Source organism: Aethina tumida, chromosome 5 (genome assembly GCF_024364675.1).
Source record: "Aethina tumida isolate Nest 87 chromosome 5, icAetTumi1.1, whole genome shotgun sequence".
NCBI lineage: Eukaryota > Metazoa > Arthropoda > Insecta > Coleoptera > Nitidulidae > Aethina > Aethina tumida.
The window spans coordinates 26,481,177-26,503,656 of NC_065439.1; the positions used below are offsets into that span (position 1 = coordinate 26,481,177).

The 22,480-nt window shown below is 30.0% G+C and overlaps 1 protein-coding gene across 2 annotated transcripts in view; it reads right to left on the minus strand.

The window, feature by feature from the left end:
• Window positions 1–22,480, minus strand: part of LOC109602114 (polypyrimidine tract-binding protein 2) — a 319,967-nt gene that overhangs the window by 295,492 nt on the left and 1,995 nt on the right. The window contains exon 1 of one of the 2 annotated variants that reach the window (XM_049967102.1): window positions 4,993–5,020. The exons of the other annotated variant lie outside the window; for it this stretch is intronic. The gene's annotated coding sequence lies outside the window, so the exon portion shown is untranslated. Of the gene's footprint in view, window positions 1–4,992; window positions 5,021–22,480 lie in introns of those variants that run through there. 2 annotated transcript variants of the gene reach the window in all.

Below are 22,480 nucleotides of genomic sequence, written 5' to 3' on the forward strand. Positions count from 1 at the left end.
CGAACATTTTTTCCTCCTTTTGCTTCTCCCAATTTTCCTTCGATCTCTCGCGCTCGCACACACACACAGGGGGTGCCCCGCAGAAAGCTGACCCCGATTCCGTCGGCCTTTCCTGTTTCCCTTTCGTCACTGCACTGTCACCGCCAGACGTCTTTATTGTTGCCGATTCTTTTGTTTCGCCTCCGCACCGCTCTTTATTATTTCGCCTGATTAAGTGTCGCATACTGTGTACTTTTTATCCTCCTCCTTCGTCTCCTTCTTCCCCCTTTTTTTTCTCCTCGCGGCTTATTGGGCTGCGACCGGTTTTTTTTTATGTGTGGGGTTCGAGCTCCATTGTGCGCCGACAATAACTGGACGACAGGATGAAGGAGGCTGAATGAGGTGCACGTTGTCATTAGGGACAATAAGCAGTATTTACTGATTAAAATCACAGTTGGGACAAGGGTGTTTAAAGTAACCTTAATCAAAAGACATTTTGTTCATTAGCTTTTGTTTTGTGGTAAGCAAGTTTGTGGCAAAAACTGGAGCTGAAATCGGAAAGGTGACAAAGAAAATGCAATTAAAAGAGAGAAAAAAACTCTTTGAAATTGGTATGTAAAAAAGGGGCAAGACTTTTTACCTTGAAAACTCATGGTCAACATCCTTCAATTGAAGGAAATATCTGATTAAGCTAAAATTGGAAAGGTGACCAATTAAAAGGGTCACAAAATCTCTGGACTAGCGGAAAAAGAAGATGCTGCACTTCATAACTTAAAGACTTACTTTTTCCTGAGAACAAGCTAATACTGGACGAAATATTTCCTTCAAATTGATGGTTAAATTATTACTAGTGCATCGAATTCTACGATAGTTAAAATATGGATCTCCTAAACAGACGTTCTTGACATCAGTTCAACGTAAAGTGACGTAAATGATCGTTCTTTGGGGGATCGAGCTGCGGGCACTCCTTGTTTACATGTTAGAACCGAAAGAAAATTGATAGGAAAATATCTGATAAAGGTATTTTTAGGCGGTTCGGGTCTTCGCCTCTCCGCTATTCATGCTAACAAGGGTTTGAATATATATAGACAGAAACATTCAAAATCTAATGGATGTATCCCATGTGTGCAACGCGGCCATTATAGATGGCCCCAAATTGAAATTATATGTATATATTCATGTATCGGACGATTTAACATGATCCAAATATGGGGTGTTGGCCCGAAATCCATTTAGGCATTGTTGGCGAACAATTTACTGATTTTAAAACAGAAGGTGGCTTAAACAACTAGATTATAAACATCTTTATAATTCATAATGGCTTTGGCGAAATGCACGCATCAGCCCTAATTATAAAAACAGAACGAGGCATTTTATGGAGTGCATTAACATGTGTAAAACAAACTTCCAACACTGAATTACATTTTATATCATCATGTTTAATTATTTCGGATCGGAGTCCAACATGTGCAAATTTATGCATGTGAGTGTTATTTCTAGGGGTGCACTTAAAGGCTTTCCCCCATTAAAAGGTTCGGTTTTAATGGATAACACATATTCGCAAAGAAGTTCCCATTACGTTTATGTGCAATGGGAACGTTAACACGGTTAACGTTTAGCTTAATGATTAATAAAATGGTAGTTTGCCTCAAATTAAAACAATACGATCAACTTTATGCACCAAGTATTATTGGATTGAATCCAATTATCATTTTTATCGCAACTGCTATAACACGACTTTTTAACATCCAATATGAACATTGTACAAAGATCATTACATCGAAAACATTTGCAATATCCACAGCCACATCGACCCATGTCATTAAAAAGGAAATACAAACAAGCAACAAGCCCCCAAAAAACATTGAAATTCAAATCCTACCCGATATGAATATATGGGGTGGAAGTGGGACTAATGGCGATGCATTAGGCCCCCCTCGGCTTATTTATCTCTTCAACTGACCGCAGTATCTCGTGCTCGCCGGCCTCCTGCATGCATAATTTCCTGCGACTTATTCATACACGCGAAATATGTACCGGGGCAAGGTTTTGATGTATTATAGGGTCCGTTTTATGCGGTGGCCGCATAAAATTTGTAAATTTCACAGAATATCGTGGGGTGCGAAGTGCGACCGGGATTGGGTTAATTAATTTTTCGCTGAGACGGACTCTTTTAAGAATTATTTTTGAATATTAATCGTGCGGAGTGTTAACCAATAAGTTAGAGTTTGGGCAAGTTGAGAGCGGTCCTGCGTGGGTACGCCCCTTCAGTTGCGTACAGGTTTTTGCGCATTGGCTTTGTGTTTGGACAGTGTATTAATTTGGTCAAGGGCGCCTTTGAGTAATTAGTGTAAACATGTCATCACTAAATTAATTACTGGTTATTAAATTAGTCTGAATTCCACATACAATATATACTATACAATTACGCCCGTACAGCTTGAAAAAATGGACGATTGTTATAAAAATGATTTTACCACTGTCCAATTTATGAATATAAAATAGAGTTTAAGCTGATAAATTTATTGATAATTACACCGAGTACAGGTTTCATGTTCTGACCATTTCCATAGTTGATAGGCTGAATGTGTTATGCATTGTATAGCAAAGCATCGTAATGTAAATCATGCAGTGTGTTATAATAATGCATACGCGGATTGAATATTGTTGCTATTATGTTCATTGTTTAACAGCGTTTAACATTGAATATGTCATTCATTATCTGCATTTCGTGAATTCAACGTTTAAATAGAGGTGTGACCTGTTTCTGATTTTGTATTGTGTTTTCTCCTTCAGTATATTTAGTTCTTACTGTAATGATAAAAAATTAAATGTAATTTAAGGTTTCTAAACTAGTCACAATGATGGTGAAATTGGTTGAAATTCCTTCCAATAACTCTCGTCCCGAAAAAGAAAAAAATCACATGTCATCATTTTCCCATTATTAATTCACCACTAACAATTGCATCCAAATCCAGATTACACAAACAACACTTCCTCCTCTAAGCAGTTTCGTGCACTCATAAACGGAAGAAGCCCGATAGAGATGGGAATATATCGGGACACATAAACCGGCCAAATTGCCTGGTGCATTATTTAGTTTTCAATGAGCAATCTCCTAGTTTTTTCCTCCCGACTTATCTGCAACGCCGCCCGAATGCAGAGCGATAATTCAGCTGTTGCGGTTATTCCTGGATTTAATGAAAAAAAAGGAGAAGCTTCGGCTTACTCTGTTATGTACGCAACGTTTTTTAACTCTCCCGCTAACCTACATTCACTGGGAACGAGAACAAATCACGGTGACATCATATTTTATAACAATGTTGCCGTCCGAATATATCCAAAAATATTAATTAGATATTAAATGGGATATATTGTGGTGGTTGGCCACGATTTAACTATCCACTATATTTTATTATTGTGGTGGTTTAAACCTGGCCGTTAAATTATATCACCTCAACTGCGACGATACATTTTAGTTACAATATTGCTACATATTAAACGAATTTCAAACAGATCAATTCTCCAAACTGCAAAATACTGTAATTCCGTGGACAAAATTATGCATGAATGTGGGTCAGAGATTATAGGCTATATTAAATTAAGCATCTATTTTCGAATTTAATATGCAATATTAAATAAATATATTTTGATGTTTGTCATAGTTTATGGACACTTACAAAATTTTAAACTTAGATTTAATTATTAACGGACAATTTTTGCATTTTAAAATGTTTATGATGATTATATAAATAAAACTATGTTTATGCATTCGAAAGTATTAAATATAAACAAATAAATATCACCAATTACACAATATTTAAATATGTATTTTTAATACATCTATAAATTAAGATCATACAATGTTTCACCTAACTTATTCATTAGGAGAGTATGGAGAACGGAAAAAAGGTACCACCTAAAGAAGTTATATTAAAAAGGCTTTTTTATTTTCAATCAGAAAATGGAAGAAATTGAGATAATATTTATTTTAGATTCTGTATAAGGCAAGTTTCATCGATTTTAAAATAAAGTTAAGATAAAATTTCTTTAGAACCTAATGTAATCAGGCAATCAATTAATAAAAATGCTATCAAACACCAACAATAATAAGAAAATACCGCGTTTTAACAGATAGAGCCGATACCTGTACCAGTAATTGGTTTACCCTTACAGGTCCGAATGGAGGCTGCTCGATCAATGTCGGACAACAGATCCAGCAGAATAGTGCGGCCGGGCCCGGGGAGAGGGTGGGCATTGATTTTCAATCAGGCGTGTGAATACCTTATGATTCGTGTTGACACCGCCAACAACGCACGTCTAATTTATACCGACGTAACACCGGTCCAGGTTCCCAATATTCCCGATAACGCTTGTCCGTTTATTAGAGACCTTTTCGCAACGATATCGTCCCGATGCATTTACTTTTCCCGTTCGCTCGGGTGAATTTTACGATCGCGTTAAAGTATTTATTTTTCTTGGGTGTCTGTCCGTCTAAAGTTTACACTCGTAACCCACAGATGTATGTGCCGAAGGGGACGTGACTGGATAAACTTAAATGGGAATTTCATTTGTTGTAATATCGTTTTATTTAGTTCATACAATTTTAGGTGTTACAATTTTATTATAATCTATATAACATGACAAGAAATCTGATATTAACAAGCAAAATTTTCTCTTTTGAAGAAAATATATCCATTGGTCATATTTCATTGATTTTTGATGGATATCCTTCAAAGTTTATGAAATTTCGAAATCTTATGGTGTCTCTACGCTGCCAGACACGTACCTGACCAACATGCACACACCAAATCTTAAAAAATAGGACCACTGGATCTATAATTCTGTTTTCTATGCCACTGAACATGTTCAGAACTACAGGACCAGAACTAATCTACTAAATATTCCAACACTAACATAAATACATCTTAACAAACATGAAAGAAACATCCAAAACTTGCAGAAGTTGGAAAATAGTGACAGACCAAGAGACAGTAACAGGACAGGACTTACCTTAATTCGTCTTAGGACATTCAATCCCCTAGAAAGAAAGAGAAGAAAATTAAAAGAACGTTTAAATAATACAATACGATACAGAGTGGAAAGAGACAAATAAGGTGGTAACAAGGAACAGAAAAGTGCAGATTTCAAGCTGGTGAAAACATTAATGGTTTCATAAAACATTAAGGGCAATCCAAGTCGTTAGCTATGCATTAAAATAGACGTTTCGTTTGCGGGGGCGGGCGTCGGAACGTTTAGGTATATCAAGAAAAATTACGCCAGTTTCTGTTCTGTTCCTTGGTTTCGGTATTTTATTAAAGAGACAATTAAATACAACGCAATTGTTACGCTGTCTGCTTTTATTTAGCAAATAAATTTCGTTCGCACCGATGTTAAAAGAAGTTTTAAAATCACATCCATTAATGTCCAGCCGCATTAAATTAAATCGCATAAACGGATATAAAAATTAGAGCGAGCACAATAAATAAAATGAAGCACTAATCTTTCGAGTGCTGGTTAGTTGAATTGCACTGATGTTATTTATGAACTGGACATAAAAGAAACAGACACACATCTAGTTTTCGAAATTAATGCGGCAAAACGTAATTTATGGTGCTGGTTCTGTTTAGGTGACGTCATCGGTCAATAAAAATCACATTATAAAGTTTATATCACGAAATGCGGGAGATGGGCAATAATGTGATTGTGTGTGGTGGTTATTTTTAAACGTGATTTACATCTTTTATTGTGGACACGGCAGTAACAACATTTAAACATGCAAAGATCTGTGAGGCGAAACATCGAATTGTACTTACCTGCCGTGCAAAACGTTAGTCATTGCAATAAATTTAAGTCTCTAAATGACGCTTTTTTAATTCGAGTGATTTCAGTATGAATTGCTTCTTTAAATGCTTTAATGTGTAACGTAAAATTAACCAGTATGTTATTTAACAAGCGTATAATAAGGCTATTAACTGGGGAGATAAAATTTCTAATTACAGTCGATAACTCGAATCACGACTTGCCAGGAAGTCTTATCAAGACTTCTACTTATCAAATAAATTAACTAATATGTTTGGACGGTGGCAAAATAGTAAAGTGTGGCTTTTGTCTCAGAAACCTCTATTCAAATAGATGTAGTAAAATAATCTTTGTTAAAAGTAGTTGTCTTGAAAAAATGTTGGGCGCCAAAACGTCTAAAACACAACTAAGATCACATAAATCCATTTTTCTTTCTATTTAAAGGTGCTCTTAAAATATTTGATTATTTATTTATCAGTACAGGGTGGCCAAATAGTGAAGGACGTTAGTTATATCTCAAAAACTTCTATTCCAATAGGTATATAAAAAAAATATTATTAAAAATAGTAATCCTAAAAAATGTTGGGCGCCAATATGTCTAACACCACTGAGATAACAAAAAACAATTTTCCTTTCTAATTTACCAATGAAAGGTGCATTTAAAACACTTAACTACTTATCTATCACCACAGTGTAGTCAAATATTAAAGGATGTCGGTTATATCTCAGAAACTATTAAGCTTATAAAAAATATCATTAAAAAGGGTTAAACTGAAAAAAAGTTGGGCGCCAAACTAAATCACAAAAATCAACTTTTCTTACTAATTTATGAATAAAAAGTGTATTTAAGACATTTGATTATTTATCTTGTAAAAGTTCGTCACATTTTTTATTATAATCTTCTTAGATTAATAAATGAAAGCCAAATAATTAGTTCTAATAATCAATTTGTTATTAAAATATTGTTATGGACTAAATTTCCGTATAATTTATCTTCCACAATTTAATTTAATCTTAATTAAATCATAACGATTATGTGAAACCGAATTGGCAGATAATAATTTCCTCTGTTTGACGATTTGACCGCACAAATCAATAATTGCCTTTCGTTGTGCAGTTGGATGACTTAAAACAACATTACCGTAACGACGTGAATAACGCATTTGTAAAATTAGTGGCGAAAATTTATTTTATTTCCATTCAAATGACGCAAAACTGCGAAACGGGCTTAGTAATTATCGATAAATGATTGTTATTTTATTTATAACTAAAACAGTCCCGCAATAACAAACCCTTAAATTAATATATGCAAACGACCAAGCTAAAATAAACGTTTAAAATTATGTAAACATTTATAAAATGGATTGTAACACAATTTTATCATAAATTGTTATTGTTCGCTAATGGACTGGGACATTGTCGCGAAATGAATCAGTTTTTGGTTACGTCTATGTGTTATTTGAGTGGTTCTTACAGCTTGTTCCAGACTCAAACTAAAATAAATTAAAAAGGTAATCTCCTAACTACTTTTTCTTATAAATTTAACTTGTTTATATGGACGGATTGGGAGAAAAAAATTCTGGCAATAAGAACTTATAAATGTGAGTGGTTCAAAAAATGAATGATGATGAAGGAAAAATTATTTTAAAATATCTTTTAAAAATTCTTAAAAAACACAAATAAATTGAAAAAATTAGTTTTTCAATTTCTAAATGACAAAGAAAGGCCTTTCTAAAAAGAAATTTAGTTAAATTACTTTCTTGTTTTTTTTTACATCCTGAAAAAAATGTGGAAGTAAGCTTTTATAAGTCTTTGACCATAAATTCGTAGATATATTTGACCCACAAAAACGTTAAACCAAAGCATTATTGCGAACATGATACTTGTTGATACAAACATCTTGGAAACTGGCCGCAAAACCCATCCCACACACAAGCTTGCGGTGCACGGGAGCCTTCCCATTTTCCCCGGCATCCGCCATAATAAGAAAACCATTTGATATTCCAAGAGGATAAAAACACGGCAACTGCGGGACACAACGACAATCCGCATTTAGCGTTAAAGCCACAGAACGTCTCGAAATCCCCCCCGGCTCCACCCTCTCGCTCTGACGTCGTGCATGCCCATTTAAATATTTACTTTTCCGAAGTTGCCAGTACTTTAGTTAATCCGACGGAAGTAAAGCAAAATAATCGTCTTTTAATCTTGCGCGCCGCATTTCTCCAGGTAGATTGTTAAATATGAAATATTAAGTGGAGGGCTGTTTGTTTCGCTGCTGCTCTCTGCCGGTTGCGGGGCGTCGTCTGTGTGCCGTACGGCTCGGAAACTGCAAACCGCGACTTCCTGCGGTCGTCAAAAACTCCGCGGTGGGGAGTTGAACTGTTTTGGGGACGGGTTTTCGCAAGAAATACTTATTGTCAACTAACGTTGTCTTAAGTTTGTTCAATCCCTTAACTGAACATACAAAAACTAGTAGGTAAAGTGTATGGTAAACAGTAAACTGTTTTAATACTTGGATAGTTTGAACAGTGTGGCAGAAGTTGAACCAAACAAATACTAATTCTATTATTATGTCATAATAGGTTTAACAAATAATAAATCATTAAATAGTTTTCAAATAATGATTTAGTTAAACTGAGAAATATTTTCAGTCACAAATAAATTTCCGATCTTAATACCTTCATATTTATGTACAAATCATACATGAAAAGTTTAAAGTTACAAAGATTATCTTAAAGTTTTTATCTGTAATCTTTTACTTTTTACTTTAAAACTTTCTTAAGGTAAAAGTTTAATGCCTAAGGTAACATGGTATAATATTAAAATATAAACACGGAAAAAATTGTTTAGAACAATTGAAAAGATATAAAGTCACAAATTGATTTCTAATTTTTAATTTCCATTAAACTTTTTTGAGTAGCGTTTCAACAATGTTTAATGTCCTTATAACACAGTCATGTATACTTTTTAAGATGAAACATAAAGAAAACAGACAAAAGTAACAAAAAATCTATAAAAACTGAGTTGCCAAAAAAAAGTCAACTAAATAATAGGTAGCACAATAATTGTGTTAAATTTTATTAATTAATATATAAATTTTAAAATTCAGCCAAACTATCAATTAAATCTCAGTAGATAGAAAGTTTCTAAAATATATATAATGACATAATTTTTATGTTTTTAATCCTTGTTTTGGTTTTAAACCAAAATGTTGGGCGCCAATTTAATCGTTCAAAATGTTGGGCGCCAATTTGTTGTTTCAAAATGTTGGGCGCCATTTTATTCGATAAAAATGTTGGGCGCCAATTTAAATTTCATTTAATTCTCTAAATTTGACCAACCAATTTTTTTAACTTATCAATGTTCAATAAAAAAGATTTAATTGACTTACATTTTTTTAAAATTTATTTATATCAATGTAATTTATACATCTTTATAATATAAAATTCACTAATATAGAGAAAGTACATAAATAAATAAATAATGAGTCGTACACAAGTAATTATTTAAGCCTTAAGTTGTATAAAATAGCACCGAAAATTAAAGTAATCTGGTTAATTGCTCTATAATATATAATAATAAACACGGTGGTAATTTGTGTAAATGCGTTTCCATGGTTTAACAAGCACTGCATTAACTCAGTGCACTTGTTTACTTTGTCAATTAAGCGAAAACATTTATCAGATCGAAAACGACAAACACTGATCCCGGTTTGTGAATTGAATATACACAACATATGTGATGATATGACGAATAGTGACAGCATTAAACAAATAGTACGTGATATATGGATCAATTGAAGTAATTAATACTGTCAAAGATAAAAGTCAACGTTGTAGAATGTTTCAGAAAAGCACGAGCAAGTGGCTCGTATGCAAAATAACGCTTTTGAATATTTAATATTTACATTTGGGTTACTGGCGACGCGACGACCCAACAACAGTCAAGTGAAATTTTATTTTGATGTGCGAAAAAATTTAATTGCGTGTAATGTAGCAAGCGACGCATATGAATTTACTTACCGTAATTAAATTCATGTCAATTAACACCTGAACGAAATGTCCTAGTTAAAACTTTTCTAATATAAATTTTGTATAATTAAAATAGAATATTCGTTCATGAGTAAATGCGAATTTAAATTACAACAATAAAACGTTGTACACAAAAGCTCTCGTATATTTATTATTAAATTATGGTGGAATAAATCTAATCCTATTGCACCGTAAAATAATGTTTTAATATTTTATTATACACATATTCATATACAGTTTTATTTGATTTATATTGATTAATACGTAAACAGTTTTTCTTAAACTGCTGTAAACAAATTTTATTGCTCAACTGAATTGAACTGTTCGATGATATTTTACAAAAATAAAATAATCTCACTGCAGTGAAATAAAGATAGTCGTAAATATGTTTTCAGTAATATATGCTAAAATAATATTTTATTGTTTTATTTTAAACATATTATTTTTTTAATTGATTAATATTGATTAATATGTAACTAATTCGTCTTAAGTTGTGTTAAATATTTTATTAATCAAAACATATTAATCTGTTAATTAATAGTATTAAGCACAATTATTTGACTTTTGAGAAATGAACATATTCTCTCTAATGAATAACCTTATCCGGAAAAGGTAGTAATAATTTGTCTTCAGTAATTAATATTTTAATGTGTTATTCTTAAATTAGGGTGAGCTTATTGAAAACAATTAAATTATTTGATGAAATTCTGGTAAAATAAAACGTTCCTTGTAGGGAATATCTTTATCCTAAAAAAAACCTAATTAATTTTAATAATTAAATTTTAATTGAAACAAAATTAATTAACCAAGTCCAGAGATTGAATGTCTGATTAGCATAGCATGTTATTTTGGTAAATAAAAAGCAATGCTTCACGTGCTAATTAAATAAAATAATGGAAATTCATCCTAATGACCGAAGCTATTATCCGTAACAATTATATAATAGTAATCTGCATTGTTGTTATTCTCGACTGTTGAAATATCACATCACTTCAATTCAAAACGGGCCGGACACGAAACATCAATTATTTCAGTTTCGACGCGGAAATATAATTTTCCGTGTGATTTACGGTCATCATTATTCGATAGTCCGACCAATCAATAACGATAATAATCTGTAATATAATAATCGGACCTCGCATAATAATAAATCATTATTAATCACGAAGCGCACGGGCCCGCTTCCTTGTCCAGAGCCCCACGGAGTCCATCATCAGGACCACATTCTCGCCAATAATTATTATAATTGCTGCAAATCTACTGCACAAACAGGAATTAGTGCGCCGAATTATCTCCGCATTAAACAACAACACGGTGTTTAACTGCTTATCCTACTGGAAACCGAATAATACATATTTTAAACACAAGAAAACAAATAGAATAGAAAATATTTTGTTAAAAGATATATAAAGTGTAATTTATGTCTGCAATTTTTAGAATTATTTTGTACAATAAAAAACTGGACAAGTATTTAAAGTATAAAATAAAAAACAAATTAGACACTAAAAATAATAAATAAGATAAAATTTCAATTTTATTTAATTACACAATAATTAAATTTAAAATTTTTAATAATAATTGTATTCAATTTTATTAATTAATATATTAATTTTAAAATTTAGCCAAACTATAAAATAAATTTCAGTAGATAGAAGCTTTCTAAAATATATATCTGACATAATTTTAATGTTTTTAATCCTTGTTTTGGTTTTCAACCAAAATGTTGGGCACCAATTTATTCGTTCAAAATGTTGGGCGCCAATTTATTGTTTCAAAATGTTGGGCGCCATTATTTTTTTCGATAATAATGTTGGGCGCCAACTTAAATTTTTTTCAATTCTGTAAATTTGACAAACCATTTTTTTATCTAATCAATGTTCAATAAAAAAGGTTTAATTGATTTATATTTATTTAAAATTTGATGAATTATTAATTCATCTATTAAAAAAATAGAAACGCACAATAATGTTGAAACTTATGACCTATGAAAGGGGATTATATGTAATTCCAACCATATGAAGCTTCATTAAAAATTCAAAGCCCAAAAATATATCTTTATCTTTTAGTGCCAAAAACGTTTGGACGTGCGAAACAAACATTTGCTCAGCTATGCATTACGATATTTTAAATTTAAAAAAAATGCACCCGAACACACACACGTCAGTCATTTTGACCATGCAAAGTTTGACGGGGTTAATTGACGGAGGCAAACTCGCAACAACAAACACAAAGCGACGTCAAAGGCGGCCCGAACAATCGCCCCCGTCATACTCCCCCGATTCAATTCCGACAGATCCCCCGGGCCCATAAACAAAAGAATAACCGAATGAAATAAAAAAAAATAAATAAAACGCTGTTTGTTCGAAATGCAAATGGAATAACGACGTTAGGCCGTCGCGGGACCTCGAGCGAATTAAAAAGTCTTTTTGAAGGGCCCCGGTCCGTCGGTAAAAATATTAATTCGCGGGGACACAATTAGACACAGCGAAACGGAAAAATTCCATTACTATTGCTAAATGAATAAATTAGCGGTCCTCCGGTCCGAGTTTCTTCTGATATTATTGCGCAAAATTAATTAGGACCGTTTTGCATAATCGAATCTCGCTTTCGGGTGGGTTTATCAAGTCGCAAAAGCCGCATTTCGGTTGCTGTTTGGGATTTTTCGGCTCGTAATTTTATTATTTTCCTCGGTCATTTGACGTTCGGCATATCAAAGGACAAAAAAATTAAACTGGAATCCAATTATTGAGAAAGAAAATCGCAATTCATTTAAAAATAATGCCTATTATTTGTCATTTATCCTAATGCTCAAAATGTCCGAATATTTATCTTTCTACAAAGACTTTTTTAAGATCATTTTCACATAAAACATTAAAATTAATATTCAGTGGATCAATCAGATTAATTCAAATTTAAAGTAAAAATTCTCAACTTTCAAAATAATATTTATGATGTATTAATATTTATGTTTCTACAAAGTCTTTTTAAGACCACTTTGAGATCTAAATTAACCTACTAAAGAATATTCTCATTTGCAAGACTAATTTAAAGGTAAAGTAGAATCCATTCAAAGTCAAAAATATTTAATCAGTAGGATATAATGATAAAGAAAACTAATTTAAAATAAAAAGGTATATTCATTTACTAAAAAAACGACTAATTTAATGAAGCAAATTGAGGAGAATATAAAATATGTTTTCAGCTTTAATGGTACATAAATTAATTTGATCCACATGAGGTATAATTTTATTATTCTAATTGTCCTAAATTGGCACTATGGCAATTAATGACCAATACAATCATTTTAGAAAGGATACAACAACTTTAGAAAAGCTACTTGTTCTCGAAAAACCGTTTTATTTCTTAGTTGTACTTACATCCCGGATACTTTTTAATTCCCTTTGTGACGACAAAGACATTTTATTTATTTATGATTTCACCTTTATAAGTCACTTTGTTTTTCTCCGTAGTTGTTAAGTGTAGTGATTGAAATCTTGCATTTGCTCTCACCTTTCCATCAATTTTTCAGTCCCGGTATCGAAAACTTCAAAGAAGCTACTTTACATATTTTTTCTATTTAAACTTTCATATTTTTCTGCCTCTTTTTATAAAATATTTTCCCTTTGACTGTTTGCATGCACTCAGCTTTTGAATATCGGACATACGTATTTATTTTATAGCCCAGTTGCCCGACGATTGCCGGACTTTATTTAGAGCCACTGTAATAAAGGTGGAGCGGACTGGGCCTTTTTTTCAAACGTAAATTACCTTACTACGCATTAACAGGTTGTACAATAATTAAAACGCAATTTAAGGGATTGTGTAACTTTAATTACTCATATGAATTTTTTATTTTTATAAAATTTAATCTCATTTCTAATTTGTTTCCAGCAAATTATAGTTCATTATTAAAATACTATATTTAAACTATTTTAATCTTTTAGTAAAAGAATATTAATCATATATACTTTAAAATAATTTAAATTTTTAATTTATGAACCAATAGTTAACTTTCATCTTTCATTGTATGGAAAAAAAATCAATAAAATTATGAATAATTTGTATAGGTAGGTTTTGAAAATCTGTGTTTTTATTTCAATTTCTAAAATTATTGAACAAAAATTTAAATTACTAAAAATACTTTTTACTAAATATATAATAATTAATGCTATTTATGTTTATATTTTTATAAATTAATTTATTATTAATTACATAAATCTCAATAGATATGAACTTATTATAATATATCTGACATAACTTTGGCAATTTTAATCCTTATTTTGAATCAAAATGTTGGGCGCCATTCTATTCGGTCAAAATGTTGGGCGCCAATTTATCTCATCAAAAAGTTGGGCGCCAATTAAATTTGTAAACTTGGCACTATGTAAATTAAAACTATTCTTTTATAATATATTCGGTTAACAACAAAAACTAAAAAAATATTGAATTCAGCAAAAATATAATGTTTCAGTTAATATTATTAATAAAATTATGAATTTTTTGCATAGGAAGGTTTTAAAACCTATATTTTTTATTTCTGCAATTTTTTAAAATTACTAATTCATTATAAATTATTTTTTATGTGTTGGATAAAACTTTAATGTTCTATAAATACTTTTTACTAAATATAGAATAATGAAATTAAAGTTTTCAATAATAGTAATTTAATCATTTATGTTTAATTTTAATAATTAATTTATTATTAATTACATAAATCTCCATAGATATGAGCGTAAAAGAATATATCTTAATCCCTATTTTGGTTTTGAATCCAAATGTTGGGCGCCATTTTATTTCATCAAAAAGTTGGGCGCCATTTAAATTTGTAAATTTGGCATGTCATAATTTCTTATAAATAGAATTATGGAATTCAACAAAAATTTAATATTTCAGTTAATCTTATTGAAATTTTGTAATGATTAATGGTCGTGGTTTAAAAAATGTGCTTTTATGAAAAACTATTCTTGGAACTAATATAATAATGTTTGAGAAAAAGTAAAAAATAAATATAAAAACCTTCGAAACTATTCGAAATGGCTCCACATAAATATAAATGCATACATGATATATTAGAGTTCGCCAATATTATCCTGAAGCTTTCTGAAAGCCCAGAAATTTCCAAATATCTCTACTTAAAAGGGCACAAAACAGAAACCTTTCAAGCAGGCCGTCATTAAGTGTTGCCATTCTACACAGTTCGCGTTCTCGTCGGCCCGTCGAGCCTGTTTCGAAAACTTTCCCCGTTCCGAGGTGTCTGGCAGAACCGGACATTGCAATTTCCCACGGCGGAAACAATCAGTCCGGGGCGCGATAACGACTCGCCATTTTTCCGACGCAATATCAAACATGAATATTCGATTAGCGGTAATGAATTTTAACTTAATTGAAAATTTAATGGCCACCTCCGACATATTGATATCCACATTTCGCCCGTCCGCCATGCGTTACGTGTTATGCACCCGCCTCCATCGGCTGATGGATTTTAGAGTAAATTTGATTTGCTGATTCGATTGGAAACCGTGCGATTTATACAATGTACACAAAGCCGACTGGAGTCCAATAATTTAGAAGAATTGCGTGTTTACTAAAGACTTGCGACGATCCACTAATGATTCCCAGTTCCAAACGGGAAAGCCAATCTACACCGAACTGCTTCTGTTCGAGGCCACCGTTGCGGAAGCAACATCAATTGTTCGCACGTCCTTTGACATGGGCAGGACTGAAAAATCGCCATCGTTATGCGGGAACAAACAGAATCGGGCAAACAGAAAGGGACTTTCATCGGATGCAATCTCAAATTGATATACACTGACAAGCGGCCCGAACAATCATTACACTAATTTGTCTGGCAATTATTCGACAATTGCTTTCGCAAATGATGCATATTCATATGACCAAGTGGTACGCCAAATACATAATCAGCAAATATTTATTTCTGTGCCCGCTTTTCCCAACGGTTGCCCTTGTGTTAAGCCGTCCGGATCGAACTAACGGAAATTATCGCTTGTTTTCCGAATTGGTGAGTGTCGGAATTCTCAAAGGAATAATAACAAATAACAATGGTTCAATGGTCCTCCTAATTAGAAGCGTCCACCTACATCTAAACTCACAGCTGAATATTAATTACAATTTCTAATCATTGATTAATTGATTACTATACATAACTTCATAATTGCGCATCCACCATTTTTCAAACTTATGCTCAAGGTAAATAAGTTTTCATTTATTTTAATTTACAGATATTTTAATATAAGATAATTTATTATAACATAACACATCCCCATATTTTTTTATTTTTAATTCGATATTAACTTGAAGATATCTAAGATAAAATAAAATAAAAAACATTTATTAAAAGATGAAACCTATTTTTTATTTATAATCAGATATTGAAGATATTTTAAATAAGATAAAACAAGAGATACATAAACTGTAATTTTTATTTCTACAATTTTTAAAATTATTTTGAACGTACTGGACAGAAATTTAGTATATAGTATAATTATAAAAATTTAAATTACAAACTGGCATTAAAAAATATTTATAATTAAAAATAATTTTGATTAAACTTATTATAATAATTTTATTAATTTTATAAAATATTTTATGTTTGATTTAATTAAAATATTTCAACAGAACAGAAAACTGGATATTTAAAGTATAAGATAAAAAAACAAATTAGACACAAGAATAAATTTCAATTTTGTTTAATTACATAATAATTAAATTTAAAATTTTTAATAATAATTGTATTTAATTTTATGAATTAATATATTAATTTTAAAATTTACCCAAACTATCAAATAAATTTCAGTAGACAGAGGCTTTCCAAAACATATATCTGACATAATATTGATGTTTTTAATCCTTGTTTTGGTTTTCAACCAAAATGTTGGGCGCCAATTTATTCGTTCAAAATGTTGGGCGCCGTTTTATTAATTTGAAGATGTCTAAGATAAAATAAAATAAAATAGGACATTTATTAAAAGATAAAACCTATTTTTTATAATCAGGTATTGAAGATATTTTAAATAAAATAAAATAAGATTTTACCCCAAAGACATTTTTATTTAAAACTCGATTTTAATGTAATATTTAGTTTAAAATGAAGTATATTTATTTATAATTAATTGGTTTTCAAGATATTGAGAATGAAATACTTCAGAAACTTTTTTATATATTAATCAATTTTAATTTGTAGGTGTTTAAGTTAGTACAAATTATTTATAATTCGATAGATATGCCTGATTATTTTTGTGGACTATTTATAAATTGAATAACTCTGATTATATAGTTAAGTAAATATTATTATTGTTACATTAAATAGGTCAACATCAACAAGTTTAATAATTAATTTATACAGTTGAATCAAATAACTGAAAGCTTTGAGCATGTGGGTCATTATGAACAACTAAAAAAAGAATAATCCATTTATTTTTTATAATAAAATGTTTCATTAAAAAAATAATCTAAACATTTTCTACTAAAAAACTTAAAAATATCACGAAAAGTACAGTACTAATAAAATAAATTAAAAAATAAAGCATAATAAATAAAACTCTTAAACTTGCTAATTTGCCAATTACGGTGTACTACCTCCGTACACCAATTAAATTTATCATTCCGCTTAAAATCAATTAAAACATATGTGTGCACACGCACGAGAAAAAAAGAGTTCAAATCATGTTTCCATTACCGTTAACTTCCTGACTAATTGCAGCGAAATTGCCGTACTTGTGCGCCGACAAAATTTTCATTAAACCCCATCAACCATAAAAAGTCGACGTCACGTGATTCGACCCCGTCCAAAAGCAAAACACAAAAAAATTAGCCGACCGCCGAATATTAGATGTTTTTTTTTTATTTAATGGACACACACACGCACAAACCGGCACGGCATTATTACAAATGCTTTTTATTTTTTGACTTTTCCGTAATATGGCGTGGCGGAATTCAATTTCGAGCGCGGCGTACGCGGTCCGGAACGCGGGGTACATAAAAATTAAAACAGCTCATTAAATCGAATCGCCGAACTTATGCGGCAACGTTTGGCCGTGTAAAAATGGCAAAAACAATTTTCGATTGTGCTGCAGTTTGTAATTTGGCAAACGAGCGGTGAAACTGTACGTTTGCTGGTTCGCGACCATATTATTGTCGGTTTTTCGATGCCAAATGGGTTTTCGAGTTTGTTTACGAATAATGACTTGAAATTTAACGAGGCCGAACGTGTCTGTAACAGAAAAGGCGAATTTGGGGGTTTCAAAAATTTGTTGATAGTCATTAGGCTACGTGACGATTCCATTTTATCATTACCATTTTCATGGCAATTTCAATTGAATTTACTGTGGACATTTTTGTTTGTAAAGAATAAATCCATGTTTTATTTATTTTATCTCTTTTAAAAATTTGATTTGAGTTTGATCATGAATATTTTCGAAATAAAATGTCTCTTAATGCATTTTTTTTTTTTTATTCCAAACTTTATACATAAATATAAGTAATTTATACTCTATATGCCAGGAATGTCAATGGAAAAATATGTCTAATAAAATTGGTCATGTAACAACATATTTCAGTTCCATCAAATTATAAAATCATGAACAGAATCGATTAGTTGATTTGAAATGGAACAGGCCATTACAATAATTTCATTTACTTTTTGCTAATTTACTAATGGAATATTTTTTGTATTTTACAATATTTTATATTTAATATTATCATTTCCTTTTTTTATTATTTAAAAAAAATATGCCTTAATATATTTAAAAAAAAAAAAAACTAATCATTTTAATTATATCAAGTAGCTATTGTCATATTAATAAATATTTTAGAATATAAAGCATAAGTAAATTGCTTCCTGAACTGTTATAATTGTATAAATAAATAAAGATAAAATTAGTAATTTAATTTTATATTAAAAAAATAATAAAATTCACCAATAAAGTTTAAAAAATAAATTATGTGAATTTATAAAATTAAGAATTAAAATTAATTAATAAAATTAAACAAGTTATTGAAAAATGAAATTAACTAATTAAATTAAAAAAAATTAAAAGTTGTCATTAAAATGAACTAACTAAATTTAAAGAAAATAAAGTTAGTAATAATAAAAAAACTACTTAATTTTAAAAAAAATAAAATTTGTAATTTAAATTTATAAAATTAAAAAATTAAATAAAATAAAATTAATGATTTAAATATAAAAAAATCAGCAATATAAACTTATAAAATTAAAAATTACTAATTAAATGTAAAAAAATAATAAATTTAGTAATACAAATATAAAATAAATTTATATAATGAAAAAAAGTCTAAATTAGAAAATTAATAAAATCATCAATTAAATTTATTTATTATTTAATTTACAAAAATAAAAATAGTCAATTAAATTGAAAAAATATTTTATTAAAATTTAAATTTGTATAATTATAAATATTAAACTAGCTTCCTAAATTAAAAAAATAACCATGAAATCATTTAAATTTAAATTTATATAATTAAAAAGAAATAAACATTTAACATGTTATTAAATAAAAAAATAACAATAAAATCATCAATTGAATTTATTAAATTTAATTTTGATTTATCAAATTTATTAAATATAATTTTTTTTCTATATACTTATCAGTATTAAAACAAAGTAAATAAATAGAAACACAATTTATAACAGCAGTAAAAGCAGGAAACGAATAAGTCATTAAGTCCCATTCACCAAATTTAGAAGTTGTGAAACGGCGCATCCACCATTTTTAAGATACTGATACATTTTCCTAATTATTTTACTTGAATTAGTTTTCTAGATTTTAAATCAGTTTCTTGTTAATTAATTTACGTTTTAATCCTTTTTAAGTAGAATGTAATCCTTGTAAGTAAATTTTCCCAGTAATTTCAAGAAGTTCTTATATAATTGATTGTAACTTATTTTAATGAATAATAATAAGTCAAAAGATATAAAGTCAATAAAAAAATCTATGACAATCATAAATTTTATTTTGTTTTTATAATCGAAAAACAGAGAATAATTGGTTAAATTATTTTTATATTATATTATTTTTTATATTTTTAGATATGCAGAATCTAAATTTTTAAATAGTCTGTAGATTATGAGGTCTTTAAAATGGCCAAAGTTTTTAAATAATAAATAATAATATGTGTAAATTTGGAAAAAATTTGTTTACTTATGAGCTGATCAATTTCCTGGACACCTACAATTCAGTTCTTATCGATTAATGAAAAGCCTAGGTTGAAATTTCAAGTGATCCATTCAGTTTTGCTTTTCGAATCGACCCATCCCTTTAGTTATTTCAAATCTGTTTCAATGGGGACGCGTTCCACGAAAAACACCTGCCAATTTCCTGAGGCCACTTTGAACGTGCTGCGATGACGTCGATCGTCCACCGTCCACCCTTCGCCATGCGAGTATCCCGCAGCTATACACGCTTTTTTTCGTTCGATGTTTTCAATTAGCAGCACTGCTACAATCGTCTGGTGCCGATGTATCGAAAACTCTCCATCGGCAAATGCGATGTGAATAATTTTTTTTCAGCAGTTTGCCACTATTTGAAGGCATCACACACATACTCACGGTGTGATTAATGAATTTCCCTTCTGCGATGGAGAAAAAAAACTAGGTCTTGTCATGTTTGAATGCATATTTCGTCGGTGTTATCAAGTTTATTATGTGAAAAGTACCAGTCACTTTTCAGTTACGCATCGTCTGGCGACCACTGTGTATGAAAAAGCATTTAAAATGTAAATTTCGAAATTTGAATTTTTATTGCCCGCACTCCTGCCCGGCCCTCCTTTATTTTTCCGCGGTGCGACGGCCGAATCATTGCCGCAAACGACTGTCACGTCAAACTGTTTTTTTTTTTCTTCTCTCCTTCCCTGTTCCCGTGAAATCTGGATTTGTGACAACAGGGAAATTTGATTTATGTGAAATTAGAAATGGATTTAGTGGTTCTTTTAAATAATTTTCAAAATTATGTTTACGATATTTTAAAAATAAAATCTATCACATATTATGAAGTCACTATACCAATAATATAAATATTACATTTAACATATTTATATTATTTAATAAGTAATCGATGTAACAGTGAAGTTTTTAAAGGTGGTTATTAGTTTTAGAATATTTTGGTATTAAAAATGCAAATTATATTAAAACTACAGTTTAAAAATATGATTTTTCTAACGAATTCTTTTAAAATAACATTTAAATTAACCAAACATCAAATTTTATATAAATTTATTTTTAAAAATAAATTTTAATTAAAAATATTAGGTACGTTTTACATATTTCTCTAATTTCTAGTTCAGAGAATGTAATAAAAACAATTTATATTTTAATTATTTTCATCAAGACTTTGGCACTGCTTATTCAAGAAAATGATCCATAATTTCCTACATAATTTTTGTCTAGGTTTAATTTTAACTTTACATAAAACAGAAAGTAATAAATGTCACCACTTTGTATATCAACATTTATAATTTTAAGGGTTTTACATCTTTTGTTCAGATTATTAATTAGAAATTTAATAAAAAAATATAGTTATTTAAATTTTGATGTTGATAAAATATAATTATCCTTGTTCAACGGTTTGGTATGAGATGTGAGTATTGTTATATAAACTAAATTACAACCTATTAATTAACTATTAACTTTATATACTGTATATATATACAGAGAATTGCTATAAAATATTGTAAATAATATTCCAGTTTCCCTCAGCAATTTTTATCGCCAATAAAAATTTTCTAGTGTACTAGCCAAGGGTAAACTTTAATCTGGGACAAATAAATGAAGAGTGTGAGTAAATCATAATTAAAGCAAAACTTAAGAGACAAAGTATTTCAAAAAATATAAAATCGTTGTGCTTAAAAACTTACCTAGTGAAAGTATCACACATACTAAATAAACACAAATTTACAATTTACTCCGTTTTGAAAATCAATAGTATATAAAAAACATGACATGTTTAAATACGGCAATTTTAAATAATAGAAACCGACATGACATGTAAAGTTTTATCATTAATTCCGGTTTAATAGGTGATTATTCAATAGACTCGTTTTTTTTTGTAATAAGTCATCAATAAGCCGTATCTATTAAATCTCGACAGGTAAAATCAGTTGGATTGGTAGTAATTGGCTCTTGAAAGTACGATTTTACCGGAAAATCCGTATTGATAACGATTCCCTGGACTTTCAAGGTTTAATTTAATATTTATCTAAACGAGTTGCATAATTAAGACGGTCTCGTACTTTGTAGTCGCCCGTCAAATATTTCTTAAATAATAATATCCCTGAAATCCCCCCACAGTAAATCCTTAGACAGGCATAATCCTTTATGCAGGACCAAATTCGCAGAATGTCATATTTAATTATGTAGTCCCTCCCGCTCCGTAAATGGCACGCTTCTTAAAATTAATTAAAAACGTCTTTTTCTCAGGGCAAACGAAAAATAAATAAAACACAACGAAATTAAGGTATAATTTATTTATTTAAAACGTCAAATAAAATGTGTATGCATGAAACGTAAATAATAAAGGGAGAATGGGATTTTATAAAGCAATAGCTGAAACAGTGCCAGTTCGTTTAGGTTGGACGGAGTAACACAAAGGGTTAATAAACACCTGCATTTCACATTCACTATGTTAGACACACAA